Below are 21,605 nucleotides of genomic sequence, written 5' to 3'. Positions count from 1 at the left end.
GTGAATGCAACTGTCTCTAATGCATAACCCCAACATTATAGTGGTAAATCGGTAAGAGACATCATAGATCGCACCATATCTGATAAAGTACGGTTACGACGTTCGGACACACCATTACGTTGTGGTGTTCTAGGTGGCGTGAGTTGTGAAACTATTCCATATTGTTTTGAATGAAGGCCAAACTCGTAACTCAAATATTCGCCTCGGTGATCATATTGTAGAAACTTTATTTTCTTGTTACGATGATTCTCCACTTCACTCTGAATTTTTTTGAACTTTTCAAATGTCTCAGACTTGTGTTTCATTAAATAGATATACCCATATCTGCTCAAATCATTTGTGAAGGTCAGAAAATAACGATACCCGCCGCGAGCCTCAACACTCATCGGACCGCATACATCGGTATCTATTATTTCCAATAAGTCAGTGGCTTGCTCCATTGTTCCGGAGAACGGAGTTTTAGTCATCTTGCCCATGAGGCATGGTTCGCAAGCATCAAATGATTCATAATCAAGTGATTCCAAAAGTCCATCTGCATGGAGTTTCTTCATGCGCTTTACACCAATATGACCTAAACGACAGTGCCACAAATATTTTGCACCATCATTATTAACTTTGCGTCTTTTGGCATCAATATTATGAATATGTGTATCATCATGATCGAGATTCAATAAACCATTCACAGTGGGTGTATGACCATAGAAGGTTTTATTCATGTAAACAGAACAACAATTATTCTCTTACTTAAATGAATAACTCTATTGCAATAAACATGATCTAATCATATTCATGCTCAACGCAAACAACAAATAACATTTATTTAGGTTCAACACTAATCCCGAAGGTAGAGGGAGTGTGCGATGGTGATCGTATCAACCTTGGAATCACTTCCAACACATATCGTCACCTCGCCCTTAACTAGTCCATGTTCATTGTGCAACTCATGTTTCGAGTTACTAATCTTAGCAACTGAACCGGTATCAAATACCCATGGGCTACTGCGAACACTAGTAAGGTACACATCAATAATCTGTATATCAAATATACCTTTGTTCACTTCTCCATCCTTCTTATCCGCCAAGTATTTGGGGCAGTTCCGCTTCTAGTGACCATTCCCCTTGCAGTATAAGCACTTAGTTTCAGGCTTAGGTCCAGCTTTGGGCTTCTTCACGGGAGCGACAACTTGTTTGTCATTCTTCTTGAAGTTCCCTTTCTTTCCCTTGCCCGTTTTCTTGAAACTAGTGGTCTTGATAACCATCAACATTTGACGCTCTTTCTTGATTTCTACCTTCGTCGATTTCAACATCGCGAAGAGCTTGGGAATCGTTTTCATCGTCCATTGCATATTATAGTTCATCACGAAGTTCCAGTAACTTGGTGATAGTGACTAGAGAACTCTGTCAATGACACTATCATCAGGAAGATTAACTCCCAGTTGAGTCAAGTGGTTATGGTACCCAGACATTTTGAGTATATGTTCACTGACAGAACTATTCTCCTCCATCTTGCAGTTATAGAACTTGTTGGAGACTTCATATCTCTCAACTCGGGCATTTGCTTGAAATATTAACTTCAACTCCTAGAACATCTCATATGCTCCATGACGTTCAAAACGTCTTTGAAGTCCCGATTCTAAGCCGTAAAGCATGGTGCACTAAACTATCAAGTAGTCATCATACCGAGCTTGTCAAATGTTCATAATGTCTGCATCTGCTCCTGCAATAGGTCTGTCACCTAGCAGTGTGTCAAGGACATAATTCTTCTGTGCATCAATGAGGATAATCCTCAGATCATGGACCCAGTCCGCATCATTGCTACTACCATGTTTAACCTTTTCTCTAGGAACATATCAAAAATATATATAGGAGCTATATCGCGAGCTATTGATCTACAACATAGATAAGCAAGTACTATCAGGACTAAGTTTATGATAAATTAAGTTCAATTAATCATATTACTTAAGAACTCCCACTTAGATAGACATCCCTCAAGTCATCTAAATGATCACGTGATCCATATCAACTAAACCATGTCAGATCATCACGTGAGATGGAGTAGTTTTCAATGGCGAACATATCTATGTTGATCATATCTACTATATGATTCACATTCGACCTTTCGGTCTTAGTGTTCCAAGGCCATATCTGCATATGCTAGGCTCGTCAAGTTTAACCCGAGTATTCTGCACGTGCAAAACTGGCTTGCACCTGTTGTATGTGAACATAAAGTTTGTCACACCCGATCATCACGTGGTGTCACGGCACAATGAACTGTAGCAACGGTGCATACACAGGGAGAACACTTTATACCTTGAAATTTAGTGAGGGGTCATCTTATAATGCTACCGCCGTACTAAGCAAAATAAGATGCATAAAAGATAAACATCACATGCAATCAAAATATGTGACATGATATGGCCATCATCATCTTGTGCCTTTGATCTCCATCTTCAAAGCACTGCCATGATCTCCATCGTCACCGGCTTGACACCTTGATCTCCATCATAGCATCGTTGTCGTCTCACCACCTATTGCTTCTACGACTATCGCTACCGCTTAGTGATAAAGTAAAGCAATTACATGGTGATTGCATTTCATACAATAAAGCGACAACCATAAGGCTCTTGCCAGTTGCCGATAACTTTTACAAAACATGATCATCTCATACAACAATTTATATCTCATCACGTCTTGACCATATCACATCAGAACATGCCCTGCAAAAACAAGTTAGACGTCCTCTACTTTGTTGTTGCAAGTTTTACGTGGCTGCTACGGGCTTCTAGCAAGAATCGTTCTTACCTACGCATCAAAACCACAACGATTTTTCATCAAGTGTGTTGTTTTAACCTTCAACAAGGACCGGCCATAGTCAAACTCGATTCAACTAAAGTTGGAGAAACAGACACCCGCGAGCCACCTGTGTGCAAAGCATGTCGGTAGAACCAGTCTCATGAACGCAGTCATGTAATGTCGGCCCGGGCCGCTTCATCCAACAATACCACAGAAGCAAAGTAAGACGTTGGTGGTAAGCAGTATGACTATCACCGCCCACAACTCTTTGTGTTCAACTCGTGCATATCATCTACGCATAGACCTGGCTCGGATGCTACTGTTGGGGAACATAACATGCAATTCAAAAAATTTCCTACGATCACGCAAGATCTATCTAGGAGATTCATAGCAATGAGAGGGGAGAGTGTGTCCACGTACCCTTGTAGACCAAAAGCGGAAGCGTCTAGTTAACCTTGTTGATGTAGTCGAACGTCTTCACGATCCAACCGATCCAAGTACCGGACGTACGGCACCTCCGTGTTCAGCACACGTTCAGCTCGATGACGTCCCTCGAGCTCTTGATCCAGTAGAGGGTCGAGGGAGAGTTCCGTTAGCACGATGGCGTGGCAACGGTGTTGGTGATGTGATCCGCGCAGGGCTTCGCCTAAGCACTACGACAATATGACTGAGGTGGTAAACTGTGGAGGGGGGCACCGCACACGGCTAAGAAACAACTGTTGTGCCTTTGGGGTGCCCCCTGCCCACGTATATAAAGGAGGGGGGAGGATGAGGCCAGCCCAAGGGGGGGGGGGCGCCATGAGGGGGGAGTCCCACTAGGACTCCGTTCCTAGTAGGATTCGGCTCCCTCCTTCCATCTAACGGAGAGGGGAAAGGGGAAAGGAGGGAGAAGGAGAAGGAAAGGGGGGCCGCGCCCCCCACCCCTTGTCCAATTCGGATTGGGCTTGGGGGGGCACCTCCTGTGGCAGCCTCCCTCTCTCCACTATGGCCCAGTAGGCCCATTAACTTTCTCGGGGGGGGGGGGGTTCCGGTAACCTCCCGGTAGTCCGAAAAATATCCGATCTTCTTCAGAACCATTCCGGTGTCCGTATATAACCTTCCAATATATCAATCTTTACCTCTCGACCATTTCGTGACTCCTCGTCATGTCTGTGATCTCATCCGGGACTCCGAACAAACTTCGGTCACCAAAACACTAAAAAATCATAATACAAATAGTCATTAAACGTTAAGCGTGCAGACCCTACGGGTTCGAGAACTATGTAGACATGACCGAGACACATCTCCGGTCAATAACCAATAGCGGAACCTAGATGCTCATGTTGGCTCCTAAATATTCTACGAAGATCTTTATCGGTCAAACCACATAACAACATACGTTATTCCCTTTGTCATCGGTATGTTACTTGCCCGAGATTCGATCGTCGGTATCATCATACCTAGTTCAATCTCGTTACCGGCAAGTCTCTTTACTCGTTCCATAATGCATCATCCCGTACTCATTAGTCACATTGCTTTCAAGGCTTATACTGATGTGCATTACTGAGAGGCCCAGAGATACCTCTCCGGTACATGGAGTGAAAAATCCTAATCTCGATCTATGCCAACTCAACAAACACCATCGGAGACACCTGTAGAGCATCTTTATAATCACCCAGTTACGTTGTGACGTTTGATAGCACACAAGGTGTTCCTCCGGTATTCGGGAGTTGCATAATCTCATAGTCAGAGGAACATGTATAAGTCATGAAGAAAGCAATAGTAATAAAACAAAACGATCATAATGCTAAGCTAACAGATGGGTCTTGTCCAGCACATCATTCTCTAGTGATGTGATCTCATTCATCAAATGACAACATATGTCTATGGTTAGGAAACTTAACCATCTTTGATTAACGAGCCAGTCAAGTAGAGGCATACTAGGGACACTCTGTTTGTCTATGTATTCAGATATGTACTAAGTTTCCGGTTAATACAATTCTAGCATGAATAATAAACATTTATCATGATATAAGGAAATATAAATAACAACTTTATTATAGCCTCTTGGGCATATTTCCTTCACACGCGGCCCACCCCCACGGGCTTCCCTCTCTCTCCCTTAGGACCATGTTGGCCCAACACTTCCCCGGGGGGTTCCGGTAACCCCTCGGTACTCCTGAAAAATACCCGAATCACTCGGAACCATTCCGATGTCCGAATATAACCTTCCAATATATGAATCTTTACCTCTCGATCATTTCGAGACTCCTCGTCATGTCCGTGATCTCATCCGGGACTCCGAACAAACTTCGGTCACCAAAACACATAACTCATAATACAAATCATCATCGAACGTTAAGCGTGCGGACCCTACGGGTTCGAGAACTATGTAGACATGACCGAGACAGATCTCCGGTCAATAACCAATAGCGGAACTTGGATGCTCATATTGGTTCCTACATATTCTACACAAGTCTCTTTAGTCGTTCCGTAATGCATCATCCCTTAACTAACTCATTAGTCACATTGCTTGCAAGGCTTATAGTGATGTGCATTACCGAGAGGGCCCAGAGATACCTCTCCGATACACGGAGTGACAAATCCTAATCTCGATCTATGCCAACTCAACAAACACCATCGGAGACACCTGTAGAGCATCTTTATAATCACTCAGTTACATTGTGACGTTTGATAGCACACAAGGTGTTCCTCCGGTATTCGGGAGTTGCATAATCTCATAGTCAGAGGAACATGTATAAGTCATGAAGAAAGCAATAGCAATAAAACTAAACGATCATAATGCTAAGCTAACGGATGGGTCTTGTCCATCACATCATTCTCTAATGATGTTATCCCATTCATCAAATGACAATACATGTCTATGGTTAGGAAACTTAACCATCTTTGATTAACGAGCTAGTTCAAGTAGAGGCATAGTAGGGACACTCTGTTTTGTCTATGTATTCACACATGTACTAAGTTTCCGGTTAATACAATTCTAGCATGAATAATAAACATTTATCATGATATAAGGAAATATAAATAACAACTTTATTATTGCCTCCAGGGCATATTTCCTTCAGGACTAACCTCACTCGGTGTAGATATTCATGAAGTAGGCGATCTCCTTGCCCTTACAAACTCCTTGGTTCAACTTCACATGATTTGGAGGCTCTTAAGTGAAAACTAACCAATTTAGGAGACACAACTCTTCAAAAGGTAATAGATGTTGTTGATGATGAACTCATTGCTCTTGTGCTTCAAAAGATAGTCTCCTCAACACTCCATCACTCTCTTATAGTATTTGGCTTGGGGTGGGAGAAGGATTGGAGTGGAAAGCAACTTGAGGGGGCTAGAAATTTAGGATCAAATGGTTGGAGTGGAATCCCTTGATCTCAACACAAGTGTAGGTGGTTCTCTGAAAACGGATATGGGAAGTGGTGGCTTCGTCCTGGTTGCTCTCTCTGAGAGTAGGTGGTGCGGGTGGGGTATATATAGCCATCACCAAAGATCTAGATGTTACACACGTTTATGCACAACTCACTGAAACCGAAAGAAAATCTCGGAGGCACCGACTAGTGCAAAAGATTCAAACGTTAGAGACCGAATGAATCCACTTGGTGGGACCAATATGTGATAACCTAAGCAGTTTCCTCATCTCGGTAATTCCGATCGGTTTCACACTGTAATTCCAAAATGAAATCGATGGGTTACAGAGAGTTGGCACTTGCATTTTGGTGGGACTGAATGTCATCTCCGTGAGACCGAATTTCTAGGGTTTAGGCAGTGGCTCTGCCAAGTGTGCCTTGGTGGGTTCGGGTGTATCTGTTTTGGTGGGACCAAGATGAACTTTAGGGTTTTGGACAGACTGGATTGTGAGGGTGTGGCTGAGGGTTTTGGAGCAATAACTTCAAGCACTTTGAGCAAATGACTCATGATCAAAACCTCATCCCCTTTTAATAAAATTGTCTTTCCTATGGACTCAATGTGATCTTGGATCACTTAACCAAAAAAGTAGAGTCTTGAAGCTTTTGCCAGTCCATGTTCTTTTGCATTTGAGGGGTCCACTTTCACATCCATAGTCATACCTACATTAAACTTTCCTAAAATATTCTTTGAATAGACATTAGTTCAATGATCTATATGTTGTTATGAATTACCAAAACCACTCAGGGATTAGTTGCACTTTCATCGAGGTAGTGGCGAAGGCGACCCCCCGCCTTCGCGATCGCATTGGGCATGAGCGACGGCGAGCGGTACTCCTCCTTGATGCACCGGGGCGGCGGAGAGAACCGCTCCACCTTGTCACGCCGGGGTAGAGGCAAGAGGCACTCCTCCTTCACGCGCCGGGGCAGCGGCGAGAGGCGCTCCTCCTTCACATGCCGGGGAGGCGGCGAGAGGCGCTCCTCCTTCACGCGGCTTCCGATTTGGACACCACAGTTGCACGGCGGAGAGCGAGGAGGGGATGCCAGCTCCGGCTTCACAGGAAGGAGCGACCCCGGTCTCGGAGCCAGGCCGTTCAGGTGGAGCATGGAGCACAGAGCATCAGCTCTACATGTTGCTCGTACTCCTCGTCGGTGGTGGCGTACACCTGGTCTGCCACCGCCGACGCGGGCTGCTGCTGCTGTAGCGGCTGGTCCTCCGCATAGCCGAAGGAGATGACTGTTGGAAGTATGCCCTAAAGGCAATAATATTTTATTATTATATTTATATATTCGTAATTAAGATTTTATATTCTATGCTATAATTGCTATGATCCTGAAATATGCGATTCTGCGGAAAACTCATATGCATGTGTGGAATGATAAACGGTAAAATAAGATTCCTAGTCTAGCCTCTAAGGCTGGCTCAAGTTATTTTCGTCATCATGTTTCCAGATATTGAGATATCACTAAGTGTAATGATAATCTCAAAATAACATTGAGGGTATGAAGTTAAAAGAACGGTCATATTGAATCGACCCAAAACTTGTTTGTTATACTTTGAGATAATATCATCACAAGTCAATTGTTATAACATGGAGTGTTAATGTGTGATTTTGTTTCTTAGACCATGAGAGTATCATAGTCACTTCTTACCGTATGATGAACTTTGGGGTTGCTCAAACGTCATCTGTAACTAGGTGATCATAACGACAACTTACAGGTTCATCAAAAAGTTTGACAAGGGACTAGATAGATCGAGAGTGGAATTTGCTCCTCCGACAATGGAGAGATATTATTAGGGCCCTCTCGGTGTGACATTATCGATCATCATCTAGCCAGACACATGTGACAACCTCACGGGGATGCTGGAACACGTCAACGAGAAAGAAGAACAAAACCAGTAACGAGGAGACCAATATAGTGAGCATGTGTATGGCTCAAGAGGATACTGATATATCTTACCTCGGGTTCTGTAAAGTATCGTGCAGAAAATGGAACATCGCATTATAACCAAAGGTTCACTCGAATGTCATTTGTGTAATCATAGGGATTGATATGGACGTCCATGGTTCCGCTATCGGTCATTGAACAAAGGGGTTTCGTTCATGTCTATGTTTTACCAAACCTATAGGGTCACAAGCTTAAGGTAATCACGATCTGATGAGTGTTAGTAGGACGGGAATAATGAGAATATATTTATGAAATAGTTTCATGAATATTCAGAATAGTTTCAAGAGGAACCGGAAGCGTTTTGGGGTCATCCGAAAGGTTATAGACTTTATAGGGCAATACAAAGTATTTCTGATAAATAATATATAGGTGGAAAATGTTTCCATTGACATTAAATTAATAATAAAAGGCTCTAGTAATTGTTAGGAGGATTTTATATTTAATTTAATATCAACGGGCCTTAAAAGGCCAAGTGGTGGAAGGATAATTGGGCCACAAGGGCCCAATAGGGGAGGCGCCACTCCTTAGCATTTTTGGAGGCCAAGGGGAGGCCGAATTGCAGTGGGAAACTCCCCTCCTTGGCTGACCTAAGGAGGAGGTTTCCTTCCTCCATTGTGGTGCCTCTTGCTACCTCTTGAGCATGCGTTGGTTTTTCCTTGAAGAGGAAAGGGTGATGCGGCAAAGTAGCGTAAGTATTTCTCTCAGTTTTGAGAACCAAGGTATCAATCCAGTAGGAGACAACACATAAGTCACCTAGTACCCGCACAAACAATCAAGAACCTTGCAACCAACGCGATAAAGGGGTTCCCTTCACGGTCACTCGCAAAAGTGAGATCTAATAAAGATAGTAAAGTAAATATTTTGGGTATTTTTGTTGTATATATTGGAAAGTAAAGATTGCAAAATAGTAAACGAGATGCGATGTAAATAAAAGGGATGCAATATAATAAGAAAGAGACCCGAGGGCCATAGGTTTCACTAGTGGCTTCTCTCAAGATAGCATGTATTACGGTGGGTGAACAAATTACTGCCGAGCAATTGATAGAAAAGCGCATAGTTATGAGAATATCTAAGGCAATGATCATGAATATAGGCATCACGTCCGTGTCAAGTAGACTGAAATGATTCTGCATCTACTACTATTACTCCACACATCGACCGCTATCCAGCATGCATCTAGATTATTAAGTTCATAAGAACAGAGTAACACATTAAGCAAGATGACATGATGTAGGGGATAAACTCAAGCAATATGATATAAACCCCATCTTTTTATCCTCGATGGCAACAATACAATACGTGCCTTTCTGCCCCTACTGTCACTGGGAAAGGACACTGCAAGATTGAACCCAAAGCTAAGCACTTCTCCCATTGCAAGAAAGATCAATCTAGTAGGCCAAGCTAAACCGATAATTCGAAGAGACTTGCAAAGATATCAAATCATGCATATAAGAATTTAGAGAAGAACCAAATAATATTCATAGATAATCTTGTCAATAAATCCACAATTCATCGGATCTTGGCAAACACACCACAAAAGAGTATTACATCGAATAGATCTCCAAGAACATCGAGGAGAACTTTGTATTGAGAATCAAAGAGAGAGAACAAGCCATCTAGCTAATAACTATGGACCCGAAGGTCTGTGGTAAACTACTCATGCTTCATCGGAGAGGCAGTGGTATTGATGTAGAAGCCCTCCGTGATCGATTCCCCCTCCGGCAGATCGCCGGAAAAGGCCCCAAGATGGGATCTCACGGGTACAAAAGGTTGCGGCGGTGGAAAAGTTCTTTCATGGCTCTCTCTGGTCAATCTAGGGTATAAGAGTATATATAGGCGAAAGAAGTACGTCGGTGGAGCTACGAGGGGCCCACGAGGGTGGGGCGCGCCCTCCTGCCTCGTGGCCGCCTCACGGAGTTCCAGACTTCCACTCCAAGTTTTCTGGATTGCTTTCGTTCCAAGAAAGATCATCGCGAAGGTTTCATTCCGTTTGGACTCCGTTTGGTATTCCTTTTCTGCGAAACTCTAAAATAGGCAAAAAAACAGAAACTAGCACTGGGCCTCCGGTTAATAGGTTAGTCCCGAAAATAATATAAAAGTGCATATTAAATCCTATTAAACATCCAAAACAGATAATATAATAGCATGGAACAATAAAAAATTATAGATATGTTGGAGACTGATCAAGCATCCCCAACCTTAATTCTTGCTCGTCCTCGAGTAGGTAAATGATAAAAACAGAATTTTTGATGTGGAATGCTAGCTAACATAATTATGAATGTAATTTTCTTTATTGTGCCATGAATGTTCATATCTGAAAGATTCAAGACAAAAGTTTAATATTGACATAAAAATAATAATAGTTCAAGCATACTAGCAAAGTAATCATGTCTTCTCAAAATAACATGGCCAAAGAAAGTTATCCCTACAAAATCATATAGTCTGGTTATGCTCCATCTTCATCACACAAAATATTTCAATCATGCACAACCCCGATGACAAGCCAAGCAATTGTTTCATACTTTTAATGTTCTCAAACTTTTTCAATCTTCACGCAATACATGAGCGTGAGCCATGGATATAGCACTATGGGTGGAATAGAATGGTGGTTTTGGAGAAGACAAAAAGGAGGAAGATGGTCTCACATCAACTAGGCATATTAATGAGCCATGGAGATGCCCATCAATAGATATCAATGTGAGTGAGTAGGGATTGCCATGCAACGAATGCACTAGAGCTATAAGTGTATCAAAGCTCAAAAAGAAACTAAGTGGGTGTGCATCCAACTCGCTTGCTCACGAAGACCTAGGGCATTTTGAGGAAGCCCATCATTGGAATATACAAGCCACGTTCTATAATGAAAAATTCCCAATAGTATATGAAAGTGACAAAATAGGAGACTCTCTATCATGAAGATCATGGTGCTACTTTGAAGCACAAGTGTGGTAAAAGGATAGTAGCATTGCCCCTTCTCTCTTTTTCTCTCATTTTTTTATTTGGGCGTTTCTCTTTTTTTATGGCCTCTTTTTTCATCTGGAGTCTCATCCCGACTTGTGGGGGAATCATAGTCTCCATCATACTTTCCTCACATGGGACAATGCTCTAATAATGAAGATCATCACACTTTTATTTACTTACAATTCAAGAATTACAACTCGATACTTAGAACAAAATATGACTCTATGTGAATGCCTCCGGCGGTGTACCGGGATATGCAATGAATCAAGAGTGACATGTATGAAAATTATGAATGGTGGCTTTGCCACAAATACGATGTCAACTACATGATCATGCAAAGGAATATGACAATGATGGAGCGTGTCATAATAAACGGAACGGTGGAAAGTTGCATGGCAATATATCTCGGAATGGCTATGGAAATGCCCATATGGTGGCTGTTTTGAGGAAGGTAAATGGTGGGTTTATGGTACCGGCGAAAATTGCGCGGTACTAGAGAGGCTAGCAATGGTGGAAGGGTGTGAGTGCGTATAATCCATGGACTCAACATTAGTCATAAGGAACTCACATACTTCTTGCAAAAATCTATTATTTATCGAAACGAAGTACTACGCACATGCTCCTAGGGGGATAGACTGGTAGGAAAAGACCATCGCTCGTCCCCGACCACCACTCATAAGGAAGACAATCAAAAAAAATCATGCTCCGACTTCATCACATAACGGTTCACCATACGTGCATGCTACGGGAATCACAAACTTTAACACAAGTATCTCTCAAATTCACAACTACTCAACTAGCATGACTCTAATATTACCATCTTCATATCTCAAAACAATCATAAAGAATCAAACTTCTCATAGTATTCAATGCACTTATTATGAAAGTTTTATTATACCCATCTTGGATGCCTATCATATTAGGACTAATTTTATAGCCAAAGCAAATTACCATGCTGTTCTAAAAGACTCTCAAAATAATATAAGTGAAGCATGAGAGATCGATAATTTCTATAAAATAAAACCACCACCGTGCTCTAAAAAGATATAAGTGAAGCACTAGAGCAAAATTATCTAGCTCAAAAGATATAAGTGAAGCACATAGAGTATTCTAACAAATTCCGATTCATGCGTGTCTCTCCCAAAAGGTGTGTACATAAAGGACGATTCTGTTAAACTAAAATTCAAAGACTCAAATCATACAAGACACTCCAAGCAAAACTCATATCATGTGGTGAATAAAAATATAGCCTCAAGTAAAGTTATCGATAGACAAAGACGAAAGAGGGGATGCCTTCCGGGGCATCCCCAAGCTTAGGCTTTTCGTTGTCCTTGAATTTTACCTTGGGGTGCCTTGGGCATCCCCAAGCTTAGGCTCTTGCCACTCCTTATTCCAAAATCCATCAAATCTTTACCCAAAAACTTGAAAACTTCACAACACAAAACTTCAACAGAAAATCTCATGAGCTCCGTTAGTATAAGAAAATAAACCACCACTTTAAGGTACTGTAATGAACTCATTCTTTATTTATATTGGTGTTAAACCTACTGTATTCCAACTTCTCTATGGTTCATACCCCCCGATACTACTAATAGATTCATTAAAATAAGCAAACAACACACGAAAAACAGAATCTGTCAAAACAGAACAGTCTGTAGCAATCTGATATGTTCGAATACTTCTGTAACTACAAAAATTCTGAAATAAATTGGTGGACGTGAGGAATTTGTCTATTATCATCTTCAAAAAGAATCAACCTAAAAGCACTCTCCAGTAAAAAATGGCAGCTAATCTCGTGAGCGCAAAAGTTTCTGTTTTTTTACAACAAGATCGCAAAGACTTCACCCATGTCTTCCCAAAGGTTATACTTGGCACAAACACTAATTAAAGCATAAAACCACATCTAAACAGAAGCTAGATGAATTATTTATTACTAAACAGGATCAAAAAGAAAAAAAGAAAAATAAAATTGGGTTGCCTCCCAACAAGCGCTATCGTTTAACGCCCTAGCTAGGCATTGATAATTTTGATGATGCTCACATGAAAGACAAGAATTGAAGCACAAAGAGAGCATCATATAGAATGTGACAAACAAATCTAAGTCTAACATGCTTCCTATGCATAGGAATTTTATAGGAAAACAAATTAGCAAGGCAAGCAAGATCTAGCATATGCAAGGAATAAGAAAGAAACAATAGCAATCTCAACATAACGAGAGGTAATTTAGTAACATGAAAATTTCTACAACCATATTTTTCACTCTCATAATAATTACATGTAGGACCATAAGCAAATTCAACAACATATCTATCACATAGAATATCCTCTTTATGAACCACATGCATGCAAAGTTGAAACTCTTCCAAAATAGTGGGATTAACATTAACTAAAGTCATGACCTCTCCAAACCCACTTTTATCAAAAAATTCATAAGATTGAAAATCCTCCAAATATGTGGGATCTAAAGTTGACACTCTTCCAAACCCACTTTCAATATTATTGCAAACACTATTATCAATCTCATATTCATCATCGGGCTTAAATAAATTTTCAAGATCATAAGAAGAATCACCCCAATCATGATCATTGCAACAAGTAGTAGACATAGCAAAATTAGCATCCCCATGCTTAGGGTTTTGCATATTATTAGCACAACTGACATTAATAGAATTTATAGTAGAATCATAGCAATCATGACTTTTATTCAAGGAGCTATCGTGAATCACTTTATAAATTTATTCTTTCAATACTCCATCACAATTTTTGGATTCACGAATTTCAAGCAAAGCCTCATAAAGATAATCTAGTGCACTCACATCACTAGAAATTGGTTCATCATAATTGGATCTCTTAAAAAGATTAGCATGTGGATGAGGATCCATAAGCTTTTAGCAAGCGAAGATGCAAGCAAAAGGAAGGCACATGGTAACACAAGCAAACAAAAGATCAAACGAAAGAAGGGCGAAGAAAAGGCAAAGGTTTTCGAAAATCGTTCTAGAAGTGGGGGAGAGGAAAACGAGAGGCGAATGGCAAATAATGTAATGCGAGGGAGAAGAGTTTATGATGGGTACTTGGTATGTCTTGACTTGGCGTAGATCTCCCCGGCAACGGCGCCAGGAATACTTCTTGCTACCTCTTGAGCATGCATTGGTTTTCCCTTGAAGAGGAAAGGGTGATGCAGCAAATTAGCGTAAGTATTTCCCTCAGTTTTGAGAACCAAGGTATCAATCCAGTAGGATACAACATACAAGTCACCTAATACCTGCACAAACAATCAAGAACCTTGCAACCAACGCGATAAAGGGGTTGTCAATCCCTTCACGGTCACTCGCAAAAGTGAGATCTAATAAAGATAGTAAAGTAAATATTTTTGGTATTTTTGTTTTATAGATTGGAAAGTAAAGATTGCAAAATAGTAAACGAGATGCGATGTAAATAAAAGAGATGCAATATAATAAGAAAGAGACCCGGGGGCCATAGGTTTCAATAGTGGCTTCTCTCAAGATAGCATGTATTACGGTGGGTGAACAAATTACTGCCGAGCAATTGATAGAAAAGCGCATAGTTATGAGAATATCTAAGGCAATGATCATGAATATAGGCATCACGTCCGTGTCAAGTAGACCGAAACAATTCTGTATCTGCTACTATTACTCCACACATCGACCGCTATCCAGCATGCATCTAGAGTATTAAGTTCATAAGAACAGAGTAACGCATTAAGCAAGATGACATGATGTAGAGGGATAAACTCAAGCAATATGATATGAACCCCATCTTTTTATCCTCGATAGCAACAATACAATACATGCCTTGCTGCCCCTACTGTCACTGGGAAAGGACACCGCAAGGTTGAACCCAAAGCTAAGCACTTCTCCCATTGCAAGAAAGATCAATCTAGTAGGCCAAACTAAACCGATAATTCGAAGAGACTTGCAAAGATATCAAATCACGCATATAAAAATTCAGAGAAGAACCAAATAATATTCATAGATAATCTTGTTCATAAATCCACAATTCATCAGATCTCGGCAAACACACTGCAAAAGAGTATTACATCGAATAGATCTCCAAGAACATCGAGGAGAACTTTGTATTGAGAATCAAAGAGAGAGAAGAAGCCATCTAGCTAATAACTATGGACCCGAAGGTCTGTGGTAAACTACTCACCCTTCATCGGAGAGGCAATGGTGTTGATGTAGAAGCCCTCCGTGATTGTTCCCCCCTCCGGCAGATCGCCGGAAAAGGCCACAAGATGGGATCTCACGGGTACAGAAGGTTGCGGTGGTGGAAAAGTTGTTGCGTGGCTCTCTCTGGTCAATCTAGGGTATAAGAGTATATATAGGCGAAAAAAGTACGTCAGTGGAGCTACGAGGGGCCCACGAGGGTCGGGGCGTGCCTACCCCCCTGGGCGCGCCCTCCTGCCTCGTGGCCGCCTCCCGGAGTTCCAGACTTCCACTCCAAGTTTTCTAGATTGCTTTCGTTCCAAGAAAGATCATCGCAAAGGTTTCATTCCGGTTGGACTCCGTTTGGTATTCCTTTTCTGTGAAATTCTAAAATAGGCAAAAAAACAGAAACTGGCACTGGGCCTCCGGTTAATAGGTTAGTCCCAAAAATAATATAAAAGAGCATATTAAAGCCCATTAAATCCAAAACAGATAATATAATAGCATGGAACAATCAAAAATTATAGATACGTTGGAGACGTATCACCTCTCTCCCCTCCTACAACCTATATATACTAGAGGTTTTGGGCACTTTTGGATACATAAGTTTTGAGCCTCCTCTAGTTCTTTAGTTCTAGTTCCAATTGGTTCTAGTTGGTCAATTAGAGCTAGATCTAGATCCTCTAATCCTCATAATTAGAATCCCAATGTGGTTCTAATCTCCTCCCTCTAGTTCTCCGGCGATGATTAGCTCTAGACAATGAAACGCTGCCGGATTGTGAAAGAACGTATGCTTGCAATCTGTGGAGAGGCCATGCTTTCGGCCTTACGTTCGAGGGACCATTCGTGGGAGGTTTGTGGGATCGTTCATCTACGGTCCGAGGGACTGCAAGTATGATCTACACCGACTCGTCTACTTCTGGTGCACTCCAGAGTCGGTAATGATCATTGATCAAAACCTTATATGCATCTTCATATTGTTCCTAGGTGATCATAGGGCGATTTTTTTGTTTTCTCTATGTTTCCCAACAGTGGCATCATGAGCAGTTCTATGAGTAGATGCATGTTTCTATCTAGATCACATGTGGATGTGAGGGTTTGATGTTCTTGCTATGCTTCCCTCGAGTGTTGCTTTGGTTCAGTTCATTGACGGAATGATGTAGCTTTATACAAAGTTCTGACAATCGATCAACTCTCGCTGTCAATGATTTGCTAACAGTTCTTTGGGCTTCATCATAGTCAAGAATAGTGAATTGTCGCGTACACAAGAGGGCAATGAAGATGAGCGAACTTCTAAGGGGCACATGTACTGACAAAGTTTAGTGTGGGGCTAGAGATTTTTAAATAAGTCCCTTCCCTCACACACACCCTGAAAGTTAATCTAGTAACAAGAAGTATCGCTTAATTGTGTGTACGTATGTAGCTAGTGTTGTCCAGAAACCCTAGAAGCCACGTAATTAAAATTTGTCAAACCAATTAGAGGACGTCCAACTTGGTTTTGCAGGTTTGCATCTGATGTGGTATAGCCTTCATCATGATAATGAGTTTATGTATGAGATGGTTATATGTTGTAATGTTAAGTAGCCTGCACGTCACGGCACGATGGCTGGAGCCATGAGATTGCCACTTTAATGTAATAGATGGAGAAAGAGCCTACAGGTTAAAGGTGATGGTGGCAAGTGTACACGGAGGACCCTGGCGTGGAGGAGGTGTACCAGGTGCAAGAGGAGGTGCTGAAATTTTTTCATGCCATGGCAACTTTTTTTTTAAATTGGTGCCACGATAACGTTTTTGAAATAGTCTCCATGACAACGTTTTTTGAAATTGCCACCACGGCAGCGTTTTTGAAACTGCTGCCACAACAACGATTTTTCTCATGCCAAGACAACGTTTCTACTGAAGATTCAAAAGGATCGTGAAGACTTCCCAGTGCCCAGGGCTATACCATGTCATGCTATTATGAATTGCCTGAGATGTTTATCCCTTTGATTGCGCAGTAGTCAATTATTAGGGTGATCTCTCACTGAAAAAAAATCAAGTTAAAAGGTGCTCTTCCCAGTGTTGCAACCGTCTATAACATGTGGCTTTCCAGAGTGCGTCATGTCCACATGAGTACAAACAGATCGTGAAGTGTAAGGCGGGCAAGGTCAGACCGAGCAAGCAGATAGCACTCAGTTACCTTGAATTTCTGGCAGAATCGTTCTAAGATCGGAGCACGAAGCATCGAAAGATGAACAAGAGTCATATGGAGATACGACCGGCAAAAGATTGCCTAGCGGTCAAAATTCACGTCATCAGCGATGTCTACATCAATGGCTGTGAATGAGATGAGGGTCTTGAATCACTCACTTTCAATTATGAGAGACATTGATTTGAGCGGGGGCATAATTATGAACTAAATAAGTTTAATCACTAGTGCAAATTAATTATGAACAATGTCTATGTGTAGTTTGCATTATAGTTGTAGAATTATGGCTCATGGTTCCACCTTTCATGTTCAAGTTGAATGACTGTATTTTGTCTGGTTGAATCTTTACAATTGGTAAACGTAATGAGAGGATCATCCTCTAGAGTGCCGAGAAAGATTGTTTCTATTGCATGCTTACAATACTCTCCTGCGGATGCTATGGATGACGAGACTCATGTCCTTTGATCCAAAAGGCTAGAATTACATTACGGTCTGCTTGCTTTCAAGAAACCCAAACTTCAAAAAGTTTGGGATAGTCATGTGATATTCTTGGAACTGAAAATTGTTTTTCAGAGACAAATAAAGGTTAAAAGATATGTGATATCTAAAGAAGTGTTGGTTTGCAAGTTCTAGTGAAACGTTCAACTATATTTAATAATAATATATATAAGATCCAGAAGAACACCGATCATGTGCTAATGGTGAGAACTTAAAGAGAAAGAACAAATCTGTGAGTTGGAGACTTACACGCCTAGGAAAGTTCGGGGCTCACGCCACTCTTAAAGTTGGACGCTTCTTTTGTTAGTAGGAGAAATATTGGAAGTAAAACTGTAAGAAGTAAAAGGCAGAAAGAAAAGAAGACTGGAATGCCCAGCCCAGGTATGAATGTCATATAAGTTATAAGATGTAGAGATGGTTGGTCAAGTAAAGTGTAGTTCTTGGGAAATATGATCAATTTATTAATCATTAATTCTTTGATATTGTGGTTAAAAGTTGATCACAAGGATATCGACTCGATTGCATATTGTTGCCAATCATTGCAAAAACTACGAACAGCCTAAATGACCGTAAATAATGAGGTTAAAATATTTGATGAAAACATTGTAAAAGTTACAGTATTTTCCATATGTTTATTTCCTGTGTAATTATTGTCAAAATTCATTTTAGAGTTGTATACACTCTAGCCCATTGCATAGAAGTTGCAAGGAGATTGTTCATGAAGAGAACAATGGTTGTTTCAATGTTATTAACAAAAAGGGGTCATACTCCTATTGTGAATAAGATGTATGTTATGAATATTGATGACAAAATTGAATCCATAACACTGACGCTAAATGTCACAAGACTAAAAGAATACCACATTTGTGGGGCACTGCAGTTAGTCACATTGGAGAAACCAGCATGGAGAAATTTCATAGTGATGGATTTTGAAGTCATCTTATTACGAATCACCTAACACTTGCATATTTCATCCAATTAAGTGAAGTAAACTAAAATACCGTTCACATGCCATAGAGAACGAGCAACAAAATAATTGGAAATATGCATATTGATTTATATAGTCCAATAAGTGTTGTTGCAAGTAGTAGATTTATCTATCTTCAAGGATAACTCAAGTAGATATTTATATTTACTTACTGAGATATAGATCCAGATCCTTTGAATTGTTTCATAATGAAGTAAAATTTATTGTAACAAGAAGATTATGTTTCTTTAATTAGATCCCATAACAGAATATTTGAGCTACAAGTTCAGCGAATATGTGATGAGCTATAAAAGAATTTATAGCTTGCACTTCCCATAACATACTAAGAGTAGAATGTTTTGAGTAGATATAATCAAACTATGTATGACATAGTGAGATCAGAGATGACATTGATTATTTTCTCCAATATACTTTTTAATGTGATGCTTTAGAGATGGTGGCTTTTACACTGAAAAGAGAGCCATCAAATTTGTTGAATTAAGTGCTACTTTGTAGGTTATCCCAAATGGTGGGGTATTCCTCTATCACTACACCAAGGCAAAGTGTTTTGCTACAGAGTGCAGAAATTTTGAAGAAAATGTTTTCTGCAAAAAGAGTAAGTGGGAGGACAGTGCAACTCGACAAGATTGCAAAATCTTCATGTTTTTATCGAGTTACATGAAAGCCTCTAAATGAGATATAGAGACTTCGGACGAACTTGTAGCTGAACTATATAGGTTGGGGAAATTCATACAGACCCTTATGGTGTGTAGACGAAAATTGTTGAACAAACAATGAACCTATAATACATAGAAAAGCGTTGATGGGCCCTAACTCCGGAATTGGCTGTATGCTAAAGTAATCTGAGATAGTATCATTTACTTAATTCAGGTTTAGAACTTGATAAACCATCCGGAAGACTTCGAGTCTGACGTATAATAATGGATTTATAAAACTGACAGAGATAAAAATATTTTATAAAGCTTGACTTGTTATTAATGGTTGATGACAAGATCAAGGAGTAGCAATTGCTAAATATTTCAATTATGATATATAATGGATGGATGTCAAAATAATTTCCATGAGATGGAAATAGAACCAAGGTTGTATATGTGATACGGTCCAAGGTAATTTTGTCGATCTAGAGGATGCTGGCACATGTGCAAACTTCAAGAGATCCTATAATGGACTGAAGCAAGCATAATGGAGTTGGAGTCATTGTTCCGATTAAATGGTCAAATAATTTGATTTCATCGAGGAAAATAAAGATGCTTGTATATACAAGAAAGTAAGTGGGAGCATAATAATATTTCTAAAACAATAAGTGTGCATGACACATTGATTGGAAATTATATAAGTTTCTTGACATGAATTAAGTCTTTATTGAAACTATTTTTCCAATAAAGGACTTAGGCAATATAGATTTGGTATTAGACATGATGATCTATGGAGATAGTATTGTCTAATCAGGCTTAGCCAAAATACATATTGACAAGATACTAAAATAGTTTAGTATGAAATGCCAAGAAAAGTTTCTTATCATAGTTACATGGAAGGAGTTTTAAGCAAGAATCGGTATCCTGAAATACTGATGAGCGAAATATGATTCCAGTCACACTTGTATTCCATGGTATGTAAACAACCAGATATGTCTAGTACTCTAAGTTAGTTGTGAGTAAAGTTACCAGAATGATCAAATTGTTGATCAGAGGACAATAGTGATAATTTTGTTAAGTGCTAATTAATCACATGTTTCTCGCATACAGAGAAAATGAAGAGATTGTTGTAAGGAGTTACATCAAGACAGGCTCGTTGTTAGAAGTACATCAATAAAATCTTCATCTATGCTCCAAACGATTTTTCAATTTCAAAATTAAATGATTTATGGTGGGACAGTAAGTTGGAATTGGTCCAAGAAATTTACTGTGGTGAATTCTATAATACAAGGCTGAGTATGTTGTCGCTTTAGAAGCAACAATGGAGGGTGATGAATCAAAATTTCATTTATGAGCTTGGTATGGTTTCTAGATGATTGTGTCAATGGAACACTGTTATGAATAGTGGTTGCATAGCTCATTCTATGGAATCAAAGGTCCTACAGTGATTCGATATATACAAACCCAGTTTCACAAAAAAATGAATTCTTGTGAAAGCATTATAGATACATAGAAATGCACATGATACACTCAGATATGAAGTTGTCAAGATCTGATAGGACAAAGGCTATACCACAAGCAAAGCATACACAAACACCAAATTGCCATTGTTGTATAAGAAAACATGCTAACAAGATTATTGACTCTAGTGCAAGTGGGAGTCTGTTGGAAGTACGCCTTAGAGGAAATAATATTGTATTATTATATTTCTGTATTCATAATTAAGAGTTTATATTCTATGCTAGAACTACTATGATCCTGGAATATGCGATTCAGTGGAAAACTCATATGCACGTCTGGAATGATAAACAGTAAAATAAGATTCATGGTCTAGCCTCTAAGACTGGCTCAAGTGTTGTTCGTGATCATGTCTTCCGGATCTTGAGATATCGTGAAGTGTAACAATAGTCTCAAAACAACATTGAGGGTATGATGTTAGAAGAATGATCATATTGAATCGAACCAAACTTGTTTGTTATACTTTGAGATAATATCATCACAAGTCAGTTGTTATAACACAGAG

This window comes from Aegilops tauschii, chromosome 2 (genome assembly GCF_002575655.3).
Source record: "Aegilops tauschii subsp. strangulata cultivar AL8/78 chromosome 2, Aet v6.0, whole genome shotgun sequence".
Taxonomy (NCBI): domain Eukaryota; kingdom Viridiplantae; phylum Streptophyta; class Magnoliopsida; order Poales; family Poaceae; genus Aegilops; species Aegilops tauschii.
The sequence above is the reverse complement of the archived record's forward strand: the minus strand, read 5'-3'. Positions refer to the sequence as shown.